Source organism: Trachemys scripta, chromosome 24, assembly GCF_013100865.1.
Source record: "Trachemys scripta elegans isolate TJP31775 chromosome 24, CAS_Tse_1.0, whole genome shotgun sequence".
Classification (NCBI taxonomy): Eukaryota; Metazoa; Chordata; order Testudines; family Emydidae; genus Trachemys; species Trachemys scripta.
This window is the reverse complement of record NC_048321.1, coordinates 7,327,742-7,342,353: the sequence shown is the minus strand read 5'-3', so window position 1 is coordinate 7,342,353 and position 14,612 is coordinate 7,327,742. Positions and strand designations below refer to the sequence as shown.

Here is a 14,612-nt window from a genome sequence, read left to right as displayed (position 1 = left end):
TCCTGGGTTCTAGTCTCAGCTCTGGCCGGGAGCGTTGCCTAGTGGTTACAGCAGGGGGGCTGGGAGCCAGGACTCCTGGGTTCTAGTCTCAGCTCTGGGAGAAGGATTTGGTCCAGTCGTTAGAGTAAGTGGGCTGGGGTCAGGACACCTGGGTTGTATTTGCATCTCTGGGAAGAGGGGTTGCCTAGTGGTTTGAGGAGAGGGTGCTGGCTGCCAGGACTCCGGGGTTCTATTCCTGGCTCAGGGAGGGGCATATCATCAGCACATATCCGTAGCGCTAACGGCGATTGCTGCATGGAGCAGCTGTGGCTGGCTGCCAGGACTCCTGGGTTCTCTCCCCGCCCCTGCCCATGCACCTTGGGACTGGCTGGTTTCCTGACGGTTAATCGCTACATCTGGCACTCAGTGCTAATTCTGGAAACACTCGGGGAGGTGACTCCAGGGCAGGAGCTTTGTTAGTGTTTATTGAAGACATTTAAAAAAGGCCCAAGAGATGCAGCTCCGGTGGGGTCTGGGACAGACGCAGCCCCACCTGGCTCGGTCAGCCCCGGGCGCCCCGGTGTCCAGCTAAATTTGAAGCTGCAGTGGAATCAGACAAGCTGAGATAAGCGAGGGGCCAGAGGTGATGTTTCCTGTGTCATGTCCCCACAGTGACCCTGGTCCTCCCAATGCCAGGTGACTTGGGATGGTCAACATTTGGCCGGGTCACTGGGACTCAGCAGTGGCGAGTCACCTGAGGCCACTTGCCCTCAATTCCTTCTCCAGACCTGCCTGGCTCAGTGCCCATAATACAATAGCCAGGAGAAGCTTGGAGGCACCTGGAGGCTCATGGGATTGTTACAGATGAAATATAGAGGCCCTCAGCTATGGGCTATATCACAGTATGGGCTTGTGGATAAGGCCCTGGGCTGGCACTTAGGAGAGGGGGGGTTTAATTCCTGCTACCAATTCAGTGCGTGACCCGGGGCAAATGACTCCCGCTTTCTGGGCTTTATTTCTTCCATCCTGAAAGGGGGCGATCATCCTATCTGGGTTCTCGATCAGCTGGTGGGTAGAGCAGGGTGTCGAAGATTTTCCTTCGGAGAATGCTGTTTCGAGGAAAGGGATTGTTCTCGGGAAGTTGTAGAGATTTTGGCTACGTTTCATTTAGAAAAAAACATTGAGGGGGGGGAAACATTTAGCAAATCTTGAAATGTCCCATTTTGACATTTGGGCAGGAAAAAGCTTTGATTTTTTTGACCTGGAAACGACTTTTGGCTTGGAAATTGTCTTTATCGTTTACAGTGAGAGAGACGAGTGACCCACACCAGCGAACTTGTCTGAATTTCATTTCGTAAAGTACTGGTAATTCACAGTTTTGTCCCAATTGAAGACAATGTTTTTTTGGTGGGTTTTTTTTTTCTGAATCTCGAAACTTTTCATGGGGTGAAAAATCCAATTTTCTGACAAGCTTTAATTACCAGCTCTTGGGGAGTAGGGACTGTCTCTCAGGGTATGTCTACACTGGAGCTAGAAGGTGTCGTTCCCAGCTCCAGGATACATACCTGCCACTAACTCTGATTGAACTCGCATGCTACAAATAGAATGTTACACTGACAGCACGCATGGCCAGCCGCCCTGAGTACATACCTCATGGCTCAGCAGGGCTCATCCTCGGCTACCCCTCCATTCATATCACCGCAGCTACCCTTCTATTTTTAGCACACCAGCTCAATCAAAGTTAGCGCGAGTATGTCTCCTCGAGACATGGTCTCAGCTGGGGCTTTTAAATTCTGCAACAATAATTCTAATTCAAGCTGGTTGGAAAATTTGACATTTTTTCCCACGAATGCTTCCAAACGGACGATCTCCGAATGGCGTTGGTTTTAAAAAAAACGGCAGTTTTCCTGGAGGAAGTGTCAAACGGATTCAAAATGAAAAATTATTGGTTTCAAATTGACATTTTGAACTGAAACAGCAATTTTCATTTGGGTCTGACTTATAACAACAGGCTTGGAAGGATAAGATTTTTATCCGTAAACGGTGAATTCACCATAGTCTGCAGAAAAGAAGAGTGAGGAGGGATTTGGTAGCTGCTTTCAAATACGTGAAAGTGGGTTCCAAAGAGGATGGATCTAGACTGTTCTCAGTGGTAGCAGATGACAGAACAAGGAGTAATGGTCTCAAGTTGCAGTGGGGGAAGTTTAGGTTGGATATTAGGAAAAACTTTTTCCCTAGGAGGGTGGTGAAGCACTGGAATGGGTTACCTAGGGAGGTGGTGGAATCTCCTTCCTTAGAGGTTTTTAAGGTCAGGCTTGACAAAGCCCTGGCTGGGATGATTTAGTTGGGGATTGGTCCTGCTTTGAGCAGGGGGTTGGACTAGATACCTCCTGAGGTCCCTTCCAACCCGGATATTCTATGATACTATACCAACAAAAAACATGTCCATGGATAATAATTGACATTTATAGATAGGCAAAGTAAGAAAAATGCTGCTTGAGAACTCGTTAGAGTCTTGCCTTAATGTGTATAAAGCATGTTGTAATGAACGCACCATAAAGCACAAGTGTGGGGGAGCCTTGGGGCAGCTCTAACTTACACCCTGCTCCCTGCTGCCCCCTATAGGGCTGGAGGAGCACAGAATACATGTAGCACAGCTCTGCTAAAACACCTGGCTGCTAAAGCTTTAATCTCAATATCTACATTACATAATTACTGTCCGACCGCTCCACAACGGTGAACATTTAAACAGATAAAAAATGCTTAAAATAAACATTGAGATGATCCACGGAAAATAATAAAACAATAAAAACCAAATGCTGCCAAACCTTATTGTACTACTCATGCTCTCTAGCTCTTATCTAGTATTCCTTCTCCGCAGATCCCAAAGTGGTTTACAGTAGCACGACCCTCCTTTTACAGAGGGGAGAATTGACGCACCGAGAACTGGGGCAACTTTCCCGGTGTGACTCCACTTAAAATGTCCATTTACAAAAGAGGAACAAAGCGCCATTCTCACTCCAAACACAAACGAAAACCGGCGTTTGCAAGTCGATGCTGTGACGCAAGTGGAACCACAAAGTGGAAAGATGAAATGAAGTGAGAATTTTCCTTTCCTCCTTTCCTGGAGGGGGGGCAGAGGAAATCAACATGTTTAATTAGAATGGACATTTCCCTGCCAAAAAAATAGGTTTTGGAGGAAACTTGTCTTTTTCTGGAGGCGGGGTGGGAACTTTCCATGAAAAACATTCAGACCGGCACTACCGTGGATACTGAGGGACGCTGCCTGAGAACGGCTAGAGGAAAGCCTCTGCATCCACGGCTCAGTTTCGAAGGACCCAAAGATGTTTGCCTCTGGTCTGTTGGAGAAACAGGCCCCAAGGGTAGGTTTCAGATGCAGATCCCAGCTGGAGTTTGATGCCTACCTCGAACCCCAGAGGGCTCCGTGCTCAGAGATTTGGAGCCGACTCAGAGCCCTCTCTAGCTCTTGTTGGCCTGGTGTGACATGAGTTTGGAAGGTCTCAACTCCTTTCCCGGTGGGTCCCCGGCTCAAACCGCCCCCTTACCATGGATTCACACTGGTCCCCTCACTGGCAAGCTCGGTCGCAGGGCCTGTCGATGAATTGCAGTGCCTAGGAAGGCGAGCAGCAGCGTATGTCTACGGGGAGGTGTGGGGGAGCCTTGGGGCTGCTCTAGTTTACCCTCTGCTCCCTGCTGCGCCCTATGAAGACTTGGAGAGCACAGAATATGCGTAGCACAGTGTGTGCTACTCCAGCCACACGCTCGGTCTGCCTCCTATGCCAGGGGCTGGGCGGAGGGCCCTTTTGCCAGCTCCACACCAGCCAAGGGGGGCCCTGTTCAGAGGGGGGGATTCTCGGGGGCTGGTTCCCCACACTTTCTGGCCTCTTTGCCTGGCTGGAGTGGCCTAGAGGGGCCAGCGTGTGACTGAGAATCAGACCTGGTGTATTTCAAACCTGACGTTTAGCCTTCTGAGCCGTTCCCTCCAGTCGTGTTGCAGCCAGAGAGTGCCCAAACTCTCAATGCCCGAGCTGGAGAGGCAGCTGGTGGACATCAGGCCCAGAGCCTGCAGGCGCTGACAGAGCCCTCAGACATCACATCACGCGGACAAGCCGCCAGGCCCGATAGGAGCCGGATGGAACGAGGGGCTCCGATCTCCCGGGGGCTAATTTGGGCCTTGGGCCGATACAGCGACAGCTGCTGGGAAGGATGTTTCCCCGCGATAAGGGGACCCTGTTGTCTGGTGCTGGGGGTGCCAGATCAGCACCACCCGCTTGGCCTGGAACGCAGAACCCTGAAGTGGGGTAGGGGGGAATCATCCAGGCCTCACTGCTGCCTCCGGGATGCCTCATACGTCCCCAAGCGCGTCCCGGGCTGCAGACCAGATCCCGCTGCTGGTGACGCCTGGCCCCAATCCAGCGTCACTCTGCTGAGGCTGAATCCGGCCCCGGGCAACTGTCAGCAGTTTCTAAGAGGCCGAGTTTCTAGCAGGTTAGAGCAGGGGACTGGGGCCCGGGACTCGGTTCTAGTCACAGCTCTGGGAGGGGGAGTGGGGTGTAGTGGTTAGAGCCGGGGAGGAGGAGGAGTCTGGACTCCTGGGTTCCCATTCCTCCCAGTCTCAGGGGATGAATTTTAAAATCCACCAGGGCAGCTGTGAGAGGAGGAAACAAGCCAACGCCGAGTCTGTCCCGCCGTGGCTTCCCCTCTATCTGCGTTCCCGTGGAAATGTCAAGGGGCCGGGCAGGGAATTCACTGGATTTGCTGCAACTTGCCAGAGGTGCCTTTGTGAGCAGAAGGTCAGTAAAGCAGCGGCAGGAAAATGCCTCCTGCAGCAAAGTCCTGGGGGCTCTTCCTGGCATAAACCTGCCCCAATTATTAGTGATTAACATCAGGCCCTGGGTGCCCCCCTGCCTGCCCTCACGCAGTGCAGTGACATGCCTGATGCCGATGTGCCCTCGGCACATGGCTGTGTGACCAGGCCCAGCCCACGTGTCAGAGGCCCCCCCACGTTTGGCCGACGCAGCGTAGCATTGGGCTGGAACCGGCTTTCCCATTTCGTGGGAAATTCGGCCATTTCGACCATTTCCCTCCCCCAGTTCGGAAACGGAATGAAATCAAAACGTTTCCAAATCCCCCCTGAAATGAACTTGCCTGACAAGGTTGTTTAACAGCTGAATGGATTTGGAGGCCTGAAGATGATCTAGGGTGCTCCTGACACACTGAGCCGGGGGTGTGATTACGGAGGGGATGTTCTGAGGAGATGGCTTATGGCACGTAGCCGATCTGCGACTGCTAGAAGCAGCGATCTCCAACAGCTGGAGAGGGGACGCTAGCTGGGCAGGGCTACAGAGAATTCGTTCCCAGGTGTCTGGCCGCTGGGGCTTGCCCACATGCTCAGGGGCTAACTGATCGCCAGATGTGGGGTCAGGAAGGAATTTCCCCTGGGGTCAGATTGGCAGAGACCTTGGAGGGTTTTTCGCCTTCCTCTGCAGCGTGGGGCACGGGTCACTTGTGGGTTTAAACTAGAATAACTAGGGGATTGTCTGTCACTTGAAGTCTTTAAGCCACGATTTGAGGACGTCAGTAACTCAGCTGGAGGGCAGGGGTCTGTTACGGGGGTGGGGAGGGTCTGTGGCCTGCAATGTGCAGGGAGTCAGACTAGATGATCATGATGGTCCCTTCTGACCTTAAAGTCTATGAGACATTCCCATGCTAGCTCAGGGGCGGGGGGTGGTTGTCTCCTCAACTGGTGGACCGCAGGGAGAACTTGCAGTGCACATGGGCCGGGGTCCCAGCACACAGTCTGGTGCCTGCCTGGGAGCCGGGGTGGAAGGGGAGGGCAGGAGAACCGCAAAGCTTCTCTCCAGTCTCCCAGCCCTACATCCACAGGCCTGTACCTCCAACGCCGGCCCCAGCCCACGGGCTGTGTACTTTGGCCGAGCCCCTTCGGGCAGCTGGCAGCCCCTGCCGGCACACAAGGGCGCACTGTTCCCAGCCCTGCACAAACACAGGCCGCCCACGCCCACGGACGCCGCCCGCGCCGCCCGCGGTGCCTCAGCGGCATCACCCCCCTCGGGGGATGAGGGGTCAGGAAGCTGCTGGAGATAGAAGAGACCAGCTGACCAACCAGGCTGGGTGCAAATCAAGGTGGCTCCCGCCGCTGCGCCATGGCCTAGTGGGTGGAGTGCTAGCCTGGGAGTCAAAAGACCTGGGTTCAGAGGAAGATTACGGTTTTGTGGGGTCGTGGGCCAGAGCAAGTGGGGGCCCCTCCCCACCCCTTCTGCCTGCAGTCCCCCTCTGTCCCCTCCTCCGGCGCTCCTGCCAGGGAGCGGGGTCAGGTGCCTCCCCTGCCGACCCAGCGCTCTGACCCTGCTCCCCGGCAGGAGCGCCGGGCAGGCGGAGTGGGTTGGGGCTCCTGTTTTTCCAGGGCCCCCCAATTGGCCGGGGCCCCTGGGCACAGGCCCCATTAACCCAGTGGTTAAGCTGCCACTGGTTCTAGTCCTTCCCTGCTCTGTGCCTTGGTTTCCCTTGTCTCTTTAGATTGCAAATCCACAGAGGCAGGGACTGTGTTCGTGCAGCACCCAGCCCCACGGGGCCCCGATGATTTCTGAGGGCTGCTGGGATGCTGCTCCTATCTAATCAGCCCAAGAGACAGAATTCCCACAGCTGGGATGTTTCCACCTTTTCTCCCCTCTGAGCCACCTGCTTACCACAGGTGTAAATACGCCAAAAGAGAGAAAGAGAAAAAAAAAATCCGTAGGCAGCAACTAACCCCGGCTCCCTGCACGCCCAGACCACAGTGGCGAGAGGGTTTTACTCCACATAGCAATCCCAAGCCCTTCGCCACGTGCTGCTGATTACGCACAACCCCCGGGGCCTGGCCGCAGCGCTGGCGAAGGCACACGAGTGCCAGCGGGCAGGTTGGTCAGCCGCCCTGCTACTTTGTGGCCTACCCCTAATCCCACCACTAATTCAATGACCGGAGTTGGCTGCCAGGCTCCTGCTCTGCTAACCCCAACTATTCGATTGGGGGGGGGGAGGGGAGGAAACGGGGATGCTTCCTTAAAGGCGGGAAACCCAGAGGCCTCTTTAAAAAGCCCCAGTGGGGGGAGGGAGGGGGATCAGTTGCCTCGATCAGTCAGCCCTTGGTCTCTCTCCTCAGGAGTCCAGCGCCTAGCACACTGGGGCTTGGGACTGTGGCTCCCAGGTGCTACCATAATACACCTAATAGCCATAAAAATGTACAGCGCCTAGCACACTGGGGTCCTGGTCTGTGATTGTGGCTCCCAGGTGCTACCATAATACACCTAATAGCCATAAAATGTACAGCACCTAGCACACTGGGGTCCTGGCCCGTGATTGGGCTCCCAGGTGCTTGTCAAAAGGGGGGATCAGTGATGGGGGGGGCGGTGACCCCACCTGAGACCCCTTTAAAAGGGCCTGAGTTTTGAAAGGGTGGAGCGGGTCCGAGTGCCAGGTCCCTGTAGGGACCCGCAATACGGAGACACCCAGAGTCACTTCTGAACAGCCTGGCCTCGGCTGATAGCCGGCGGTGCTGGATTCAAACCGAGTGGCCTGCTCTTGGTCTCCTGAGCCAGTCAGTCCCCTCACTCGCTAGCTGCCAAGGAACGTCTGCCTGGGCCTCCCGGGCGGCAAAAGCCCCAGGAGGGACATGCTCTGAGACCACCTCCCATGCCCCTGGATCCCTAGAGCACTACGCCCTGGGGTCTGGGGTCTGTGGGGGTTGGCGCATTACAGATGCCGGAGGCCGGCAGATTAGTTAAAAACAGATCTGGACCGCAAGGATAAGCAGTGGCTGGGGGACTCGGCTGCGCTCTTGGGGTTTTCTCTTCCCTAGAGAAACGCCCCCCTCGGTGAGAGAACCACATTCGGGATCTCAGGGAGGCCAACAGGGTAGAATAATCCAGCTGCCCTTTGAAGAGTCTCTTGTCTTTTTTATCCTACGTTCTCTGGCCCCAGATCAAAGCGCGATAAGCTCAGACTTCGTCAAATAATAAAAAATCCCCTTTTTTTCCTCAGGTCCCTGTGACTCACTCGCTTTCTATTTCCTCTGGATGGGCGCAGGAAACCAGCCCTGCCAGAAAAATGCTAATATTAGCCCCGCCGTGCGCACATCTTCGCTGAGGGAGCGTTATTTATACGCTGTGGAGATGCTAGTGTCTGTCTTATCAGAAGCACCCTACCTCCATCCTCTCCGCATGTCCCCTCGACCTCTGGGGTACCCTCTCGCTGCACGTCAGACCCAATGACTGGGGGGCAACAGGACAGTCTCTACAGAGGCAGAGTTGTCTAGTGGTTAGAACAACATGCTGGGAGTCAGGCACCTTCAGTTCTACTCCCGGCTCTGCCACGTCCCTTGAGCAAGTCACTTCCCTTCTGCGTACCTCAGTTTCCCCTCCCATTCTTTGTCTATTTAGATTGCAAGCCTTTCGAAGAGGAGATTGTCCTGGCACAATGGGGTCCTGATCTCTGTTCACACTACCGTTAATGCAAATAGGCACCAACAAACCAGGACACCTCACCCATTTCATCCGGGACAGCTCCCTTGCAAAAGGGACACTGCTGGGAAAACCTGGACAGGTGGCAGCTCTAAATGCAAATCCTCCTCATTAATAACGAGGTCGACTGCAGCAAATACATTTGAGAAAGGGTCCTGCTAACGCATCAGCTAAAGGAGGGATCCCCGCCCCCGCAAACAGCAGTCAGGTTTGGGTGCCTGCCGTCACACCTGATTGCAGCAAACCTCCCAAGCAGAGCTGGGTGACATGGACGTTTGCTCTGCATGACCCGGACTGTGCTGAGCCTGCCAGTTGGTGGAGGCTAGTCATGGGACCGAGCCCGGTCAAACCACTGCCCATCAGCTATCAGGTGATAACTGGAGACACTCACCCCATACCTGGGCTGGATTCATACCTGGATGGCAACAGCGGGGCCCGGTGTTAAGAACGAAGCCGGACCGGCTGCCATGACAGCCGTGCAATTGGCCAGCTGGGGGGACGGGCTCGGACAGTCCTCAGCGAGGGAAAACCTATGGGACTTCTTAACAACAGAGAGGACATGCCAAGAGCAGCCCAGGGTGGACGGGTGGCGGCGCCTTCTTTGTGTCCTAAGCCTTTGTGTCCTTAAAATTGCTCTGTGAAACTGGGGAATCCCTGTGGGAACAGCCCTCCCCCAGGGGCTCTGGCCCAGGGCACCACAATATGCTTAGACACGAGGCTCTGTAGCATCGCAGGACCACGACCACGCTGCCCGGCTTTATTCCAAGCGTCTGAAAGCACCACCGGGTTATTGCTAAACTACTGCAGCCGGGTTAATCACAGGTGACCGCGGGGCCCGCCGCCAGTCCATGACCAGGCAGCGTCTCCTCCTGACCTCAAGTCTGGCCTGACATGTGCTGGGCTCTTTGCGGCCGAGGCGGGCAACGTGACCCAAAAGAGCCGGCCAACAGCGGCCAGTGATGAGTTCCGTCCTCTTGAGGCCAGTTCTTAATGGTACGTCCCTATTCCTGACAACATCAACCTGTCTGGTACTCAGTGGTCACCTCCTGATGTCTTGCTGAAGAAGGGTCCAGGTTGCAGACCCACGGAGCCGCTAAACCAACTCCCCTTAGGATGTCTGGCAGACGGCCCCCTTGGAGGACCGTTTCCTGCCTGGATAGATGAGGACGTCCCCTGCTGCCGCGGTGCCGCCGGAAGCACCGAGCTCTGCCTCACGCCTTTTGTGCCAACGTGCTGGGGTTTTGGTTTCGCCCAGAAACCTTTAGCCCCAAGGCAGCTGCCTCGTGCTGGAAGCTCTCTGCTGCGTCTTTGAGATCGCCTGCGTCCTGACCAAAGAGGACGCCACCGTCGCATAACCCAGGCTGGTAAAAGAGGTCAAACCAACGGTTCTCTCAATATTTGCAGGGATACGTCCAAGGAGCCAGTCCACTGCACAACGGATCCAGGCTGCGGCCAGGACATCCCTGCATCACCCTGGATCTAGCATGTGGGTTCCCCAACGCACCCGTGTCCTGAGTCATTAGCTAGAGTTTGAATTTGTCTCAGCCGGCTCTCTCGGACGAATCAAAGGCTGCCTTTAGATCTACGTATGCGGCTGTCAAAGGCCAGTTAAATCCACGGTGGAGCGCAGACAGGGCCCCAGCAGGAGAGAATTCCCCTTGGCTTTCCTGCCGGGACCATCCCAAAGGCGGTGGCAGCCCTGGGGATGCACACCCCTGTGCACAACCCAGAGCGCCAACCACGTCCTCCTGCTGCCAGACGGTTCCAGCAGTCTGAGCCCAGACGGACGCCAGACGCTGACCCAACCCCTGAGCCACAAGGCAAAGTCGCCCCGAGTCGTCGGGTCCCTGGCCTAGGGGCACCTCTCCCAGCACTGAGTCCCCCCATCCCACTGGCCTGTATCCCACCTGTTAGTCCTCGGCCGCACCCTGGTGGGTGGAGGGCTCACGCCCGAGGCTCTGCTCTGAGCAGGTGAAGCAGCTGCCTGCCGGATGTGGAAGGACCTCAGAAGTGCCAAGCAAAGTGTCTTCTGCTTCGCACAGCCGACAGCCAAGGGGAACCCCAGACTGCAGGCCCGGAGCCAAGAACCAGGGGGAGGGGGCAGCACAGACGGAAGGGGAGCGAACCTTCGGAGACCCTGACTCCCAGCGGGGGCTGGGAGCAGCCTGAGCCAGTTTTTTCAAATGCTTTTAATTGCTTTGTTCTATTTTTGGCAAGGGAATTTGCTGGACGATGAGCGGCTTTGACTTGATGTGCAATTACCTGGGGCTGGGGGGACCCACTGGTGCGAGAGACTCACCATCCCTTAGCCTCCCCCCCCACAGTTCCCGTCTACCCTCCTCTCTAAAACAGTGCTTGGGAGAGGGGTCCCATGCACAGCCCAGGCACAAGGGCTTTATTCGCCATCCCAAATGCTTCCTGGGAGTGAAAAAACACTCGGTTCCAGGGAGAAATGGGAGAAATTAGAAGGCCCTGCCAGGGGGAGAGGGTGACAGATGGGGCTGGGAAAGAGATGTAGAGAGGCTGGAGCTGGGGAAAGACACGGACAGGCAGCAACTGTTGCAGAGGAGAAGGCGCTTGTGCCAGCAGCAGTGAGGGATGCAGAAGAAAGTGGCACTGATGCTGTGAGAAGAGGAGAGAGAGAGAGAGACAAGGGGCCTGGTTTCCCAGTGCCCTGCATCTCGTGCGATTATTTATACTGCCAGCCCGATGGTTGCAGTGCACTGGAAGAGGGTGGTATCCCTTTAAATAGCTTGTGGACCCCTTGACAGCACTCACCATGTTTTATGTCTCCAAAGGCGCCAGCCGCCCGGAAGAGCAGCAGTGTGTATGCGGCGCTAGGCTCGGCACACTGCGGGTAGTCAGCAAACAGGGCCCTTGTCGTGCCGTGGGGTTCCTTCACATTATCATCGTCATTGTGTACAAGAGCAAAAAGACCCAACCATGTTGTAGGGACACCATTCTCCACTGCCCTGCAAAGAGACGGTCATTGACAGCGGTGCCAAGTGTGTGTGTGTGGGGGGGACACCCTGTCTAGACTGAATGCACTCTCGTGGCACTGGTGCAATGCTGCCAGCCCTGAGCTTTTGAAAATCAGGAGTCAGGCCCCCAAAATCACAAGACTGACTTAAAATCACGGGATTTTTTAAAAAAAAAAAAGATACACGTTTTAGGCTCTCTTATTTCCTTTCCGGGTTTAGGGTTCACATTTTAAAGTTTTTTTCCAGAACCACAAGGACTTAGACATTTGCTTTTGCTTTTTTAAAGGGAAGTCAATGTTCTCCCAAAATCACGGGAATCTGGGAGCTGGGGCTTTCAGAAAAAGGTCACAAGAATGACGATCATTGTACACCGACCACAGTGCCATAACATGTGACCCGAGGGGCATGATTCTGAGTGGCCCTGGATCCTGTGCTGAGGTTTTATGAGTTATTCAGGTAACGATATGTTTTCTAGTACAAGAGTTTTCCCTGGGAAGCATCCCTTTAAAAGCAGAGGTGACTCCCAGGTGCTGCTCTAGGGCTTGCCTGTACTAAGCAAATTGGCATTGGTATAACGGTGTTGAAGTGGTAAGATCAGACTAAATGCCTCCAGCAGAGGGGGTGGGAAATTTTTCTTGGAAACCTATTTTTAGCCAAAACCGCCGTTTTTATCAAAATCAAGACATTGGGGGGGGGGAGGAGTGTCAGTTTTAATCAAATTTAGTTTATAAAGAAAAACCCTGAAGCATTTCAATAACGTCAAAGCGTCCAGTTTCACCATTGCCTGGACAAAAAGTTGTGATTTTTTGCTTAGAAACTAAAGCCATGGAGATTTTTTAAAAAATCTAAATAAACATTTTTAAAAAAGGTTTAAAAGGCCAAAAGCAAAATGAAATGTTTTGCCGGACCTGCAAGACGAAGCACATTCAAACAGGAGCGATTTGGGGGAAGACCCTGTGGCCTGTATGATACGGGAGGTCAGCCTCCTCTTTCCCCCCCGCTGGGAGATTGACCTCTTTGGTCTCAGGCAGTGCCCTGAACGTGTGGGGACTTGCTGCAGGGCCGTGTGGGGACTTGCTGCAGGGCCTTGTGGGGACTTGCTGCAGGGCCGGAGAGTTTGGATTTCCTTCCTTGCAAAGGCTGCAGATCACGTCTCTGAAATACAACAATTCTGCCTCCAGCTGCACCCCGGTAGTGCCAGGGCTGAAGGGCTTTTCGACCCCAAATGAGGTTCCCCCCCCATTAACTCTGGTAGCATTGTCTGGTGGTTAGAGAAAGGGGGTGGCACGGGAATCAGGTGCCTGGATTCTAGTCCTGTCGCTGAGAGGAAGTGGAGTCTGGTGGTTAGAGGAAGGGGAGGGGGTAGGGCCCGTGGGAATCAGGATTCCTGGGTTCTATTCCTGGCACTGAGAGGAAGTGGAGTCTGGTGGTTAGAGCAAGGGTGGGTGTGGGTGTGGGAATCCAGACTCCCGGGTTCTATTCCTGGCTCTGAGAGCAGATAGCGTCCGGTGGTAGATCAGGGAGGGCTGGGAGTCAGGACGCCTGGGTTCTCTGTGTATCACTATATATAAAATGTGTGCATACCGTTTATTTGTAGTATTTGGTTAGGATCCAGGGGTTCCTGGGAATCAGGTCCTGCTCGACTGCATCTAGGTCAGACCCTGCCCGGTGCAAGCTTGTTCCCTACAAAGTACTGTCTGGTCTAGTTGTAAGCGGCTGGAGCAATGGGGCCTTTACCGCGTCCCTGCACAGAGCTCCCCGCAAAGAAATCTTTCCAGATTCACCCTGCATTTGCCCTCCTCCCACCCCATTCCCCTCTTGCTGGCAGGGGCCTGAGCTAAGCCCGCTGAAGTCAACGGAAAGAATTCGACCAGTTTTGGATCTGGCCCCCTGGGCGTGCGTCTTGGACACCCTCCCAGGCTGTGACCGGAGAAAGCCCCAAGCGCGGAGGAGAACGCCCGCGCTAGGAACCTGCTGGAACACATTGCGTTCACTGGGTTCTGGGGCTGGAAGTCCTGTCAGGGCTCATTCGGGTCCTGGGCATGATCCCTTTCGTCAGCCCCTGGAGAGCAAGAGCAGCGGCGGCCAAATCCGTAAACACGGGGCAGCCATTGACCCGCCTGGCAAAAGACTCAGTCGCGCCGGGGAGAGCGAGGGCGGCCAGGGGGGCACCGTCTCCCTGTGGCATTTGTCAGACGTAATTGTCACCACGTCTGGCTGGCTCTGCAGCAAGGATTCTTGGCCAGCCGCTCTCTGTCCCAGTCGGCACTGGGGCAGCCCCCCCTCGCCAATGTGCTGCTGCTCCCTGACCCACTCTGTCTGTTTAGATCTGGGCCTGAGCTGGCCCCTGTCATCCGAGTAGCTGAGCTCCTCATCGACCTCAATGGATTTAAAGGAGGCAGGGCAGTGCCATTACTCCCATTGTACAGATGGGGAAACTGAGGCCAGCTCCTCAGGCGGGGCCCCTAAATACCTCCGAGGATCTGGGCCTAAGAGACGAAGGGCTAGACTGTGAATGGGATTTCGAGTACTAGAGAGGGACGCTCACCAGGGTTGCCAGCGTTATATTTGAAAACTACAGGGCAATTTTCTTAGCATCGTGATCCCCTTTGCCTCCCCCGGTGAGGGACCCAGAAATCCTGTTTTGCCCACACACATCACACGGCAGGCACCAGCACCAGGCACACATGGGCCAGGCTGGGGCAGGTGCCTGTTACTCGCCAGCCACCCTCTGCGCATGGGCGGGGGGGAAGAGAGCAGCACGAGGCCCAAACGCGGATGCCTCCTGTGACAGTCAGCCGCGTCCTGGGCAGTGTGCTTCCATCTTCAGCCTGCCCTAGCCCCTCCCGTCCCCAGGAGCTCAGCGGCCAAAGGGGAGTGGGGAGAGCTGCAGAGACCAAAGGCATTCTGTGCTGCTTCAGTATGAGGCAGGCGATGTTTTATTTATAGAAAGGCTCTCCCTGATAATACAGGGCTGCCGGCACCCCTCGGCACCACTGACCTTGTCACAGCTGCAGTGCGCCCCTCTGGTGCCTAATTCCCCTAGGCACCTACATTTCTGCTGGTTGGCCATTCGAAAGCAGGCTGAGTTCTGGGTTCAAGGAGCAACTTGAAG

At 55.1% G+C, this 14,612-nt stretch overlaps 1 long non-coding RNA gene across 2 annotated transcripts; it reads left to right on the top strand.

The window, feature by feature from the left end:
• Positions 1–4,264: 4,264 nt before the first annotated feature.
• Positions 4,265–12,498, top strand: LOC117869475. 2 transcript variants are annotated; one of them, XR_004643819.1, is made up of 3 exons: positions 4,265–4,488; positions 4,644–4,793; positions 8,436–12,498. It is a non-coding gene; the product is annotated as an uncharacterized LOC117869475 (long non-coding RNA). The 2 variants fall into 2 exon arrangements; XR_004643818.1 differs by having other exon boundaries at positions 8,038–12,498.
• Positions 12,499–14,612: the final 2,114 nt, after the last annotated feature.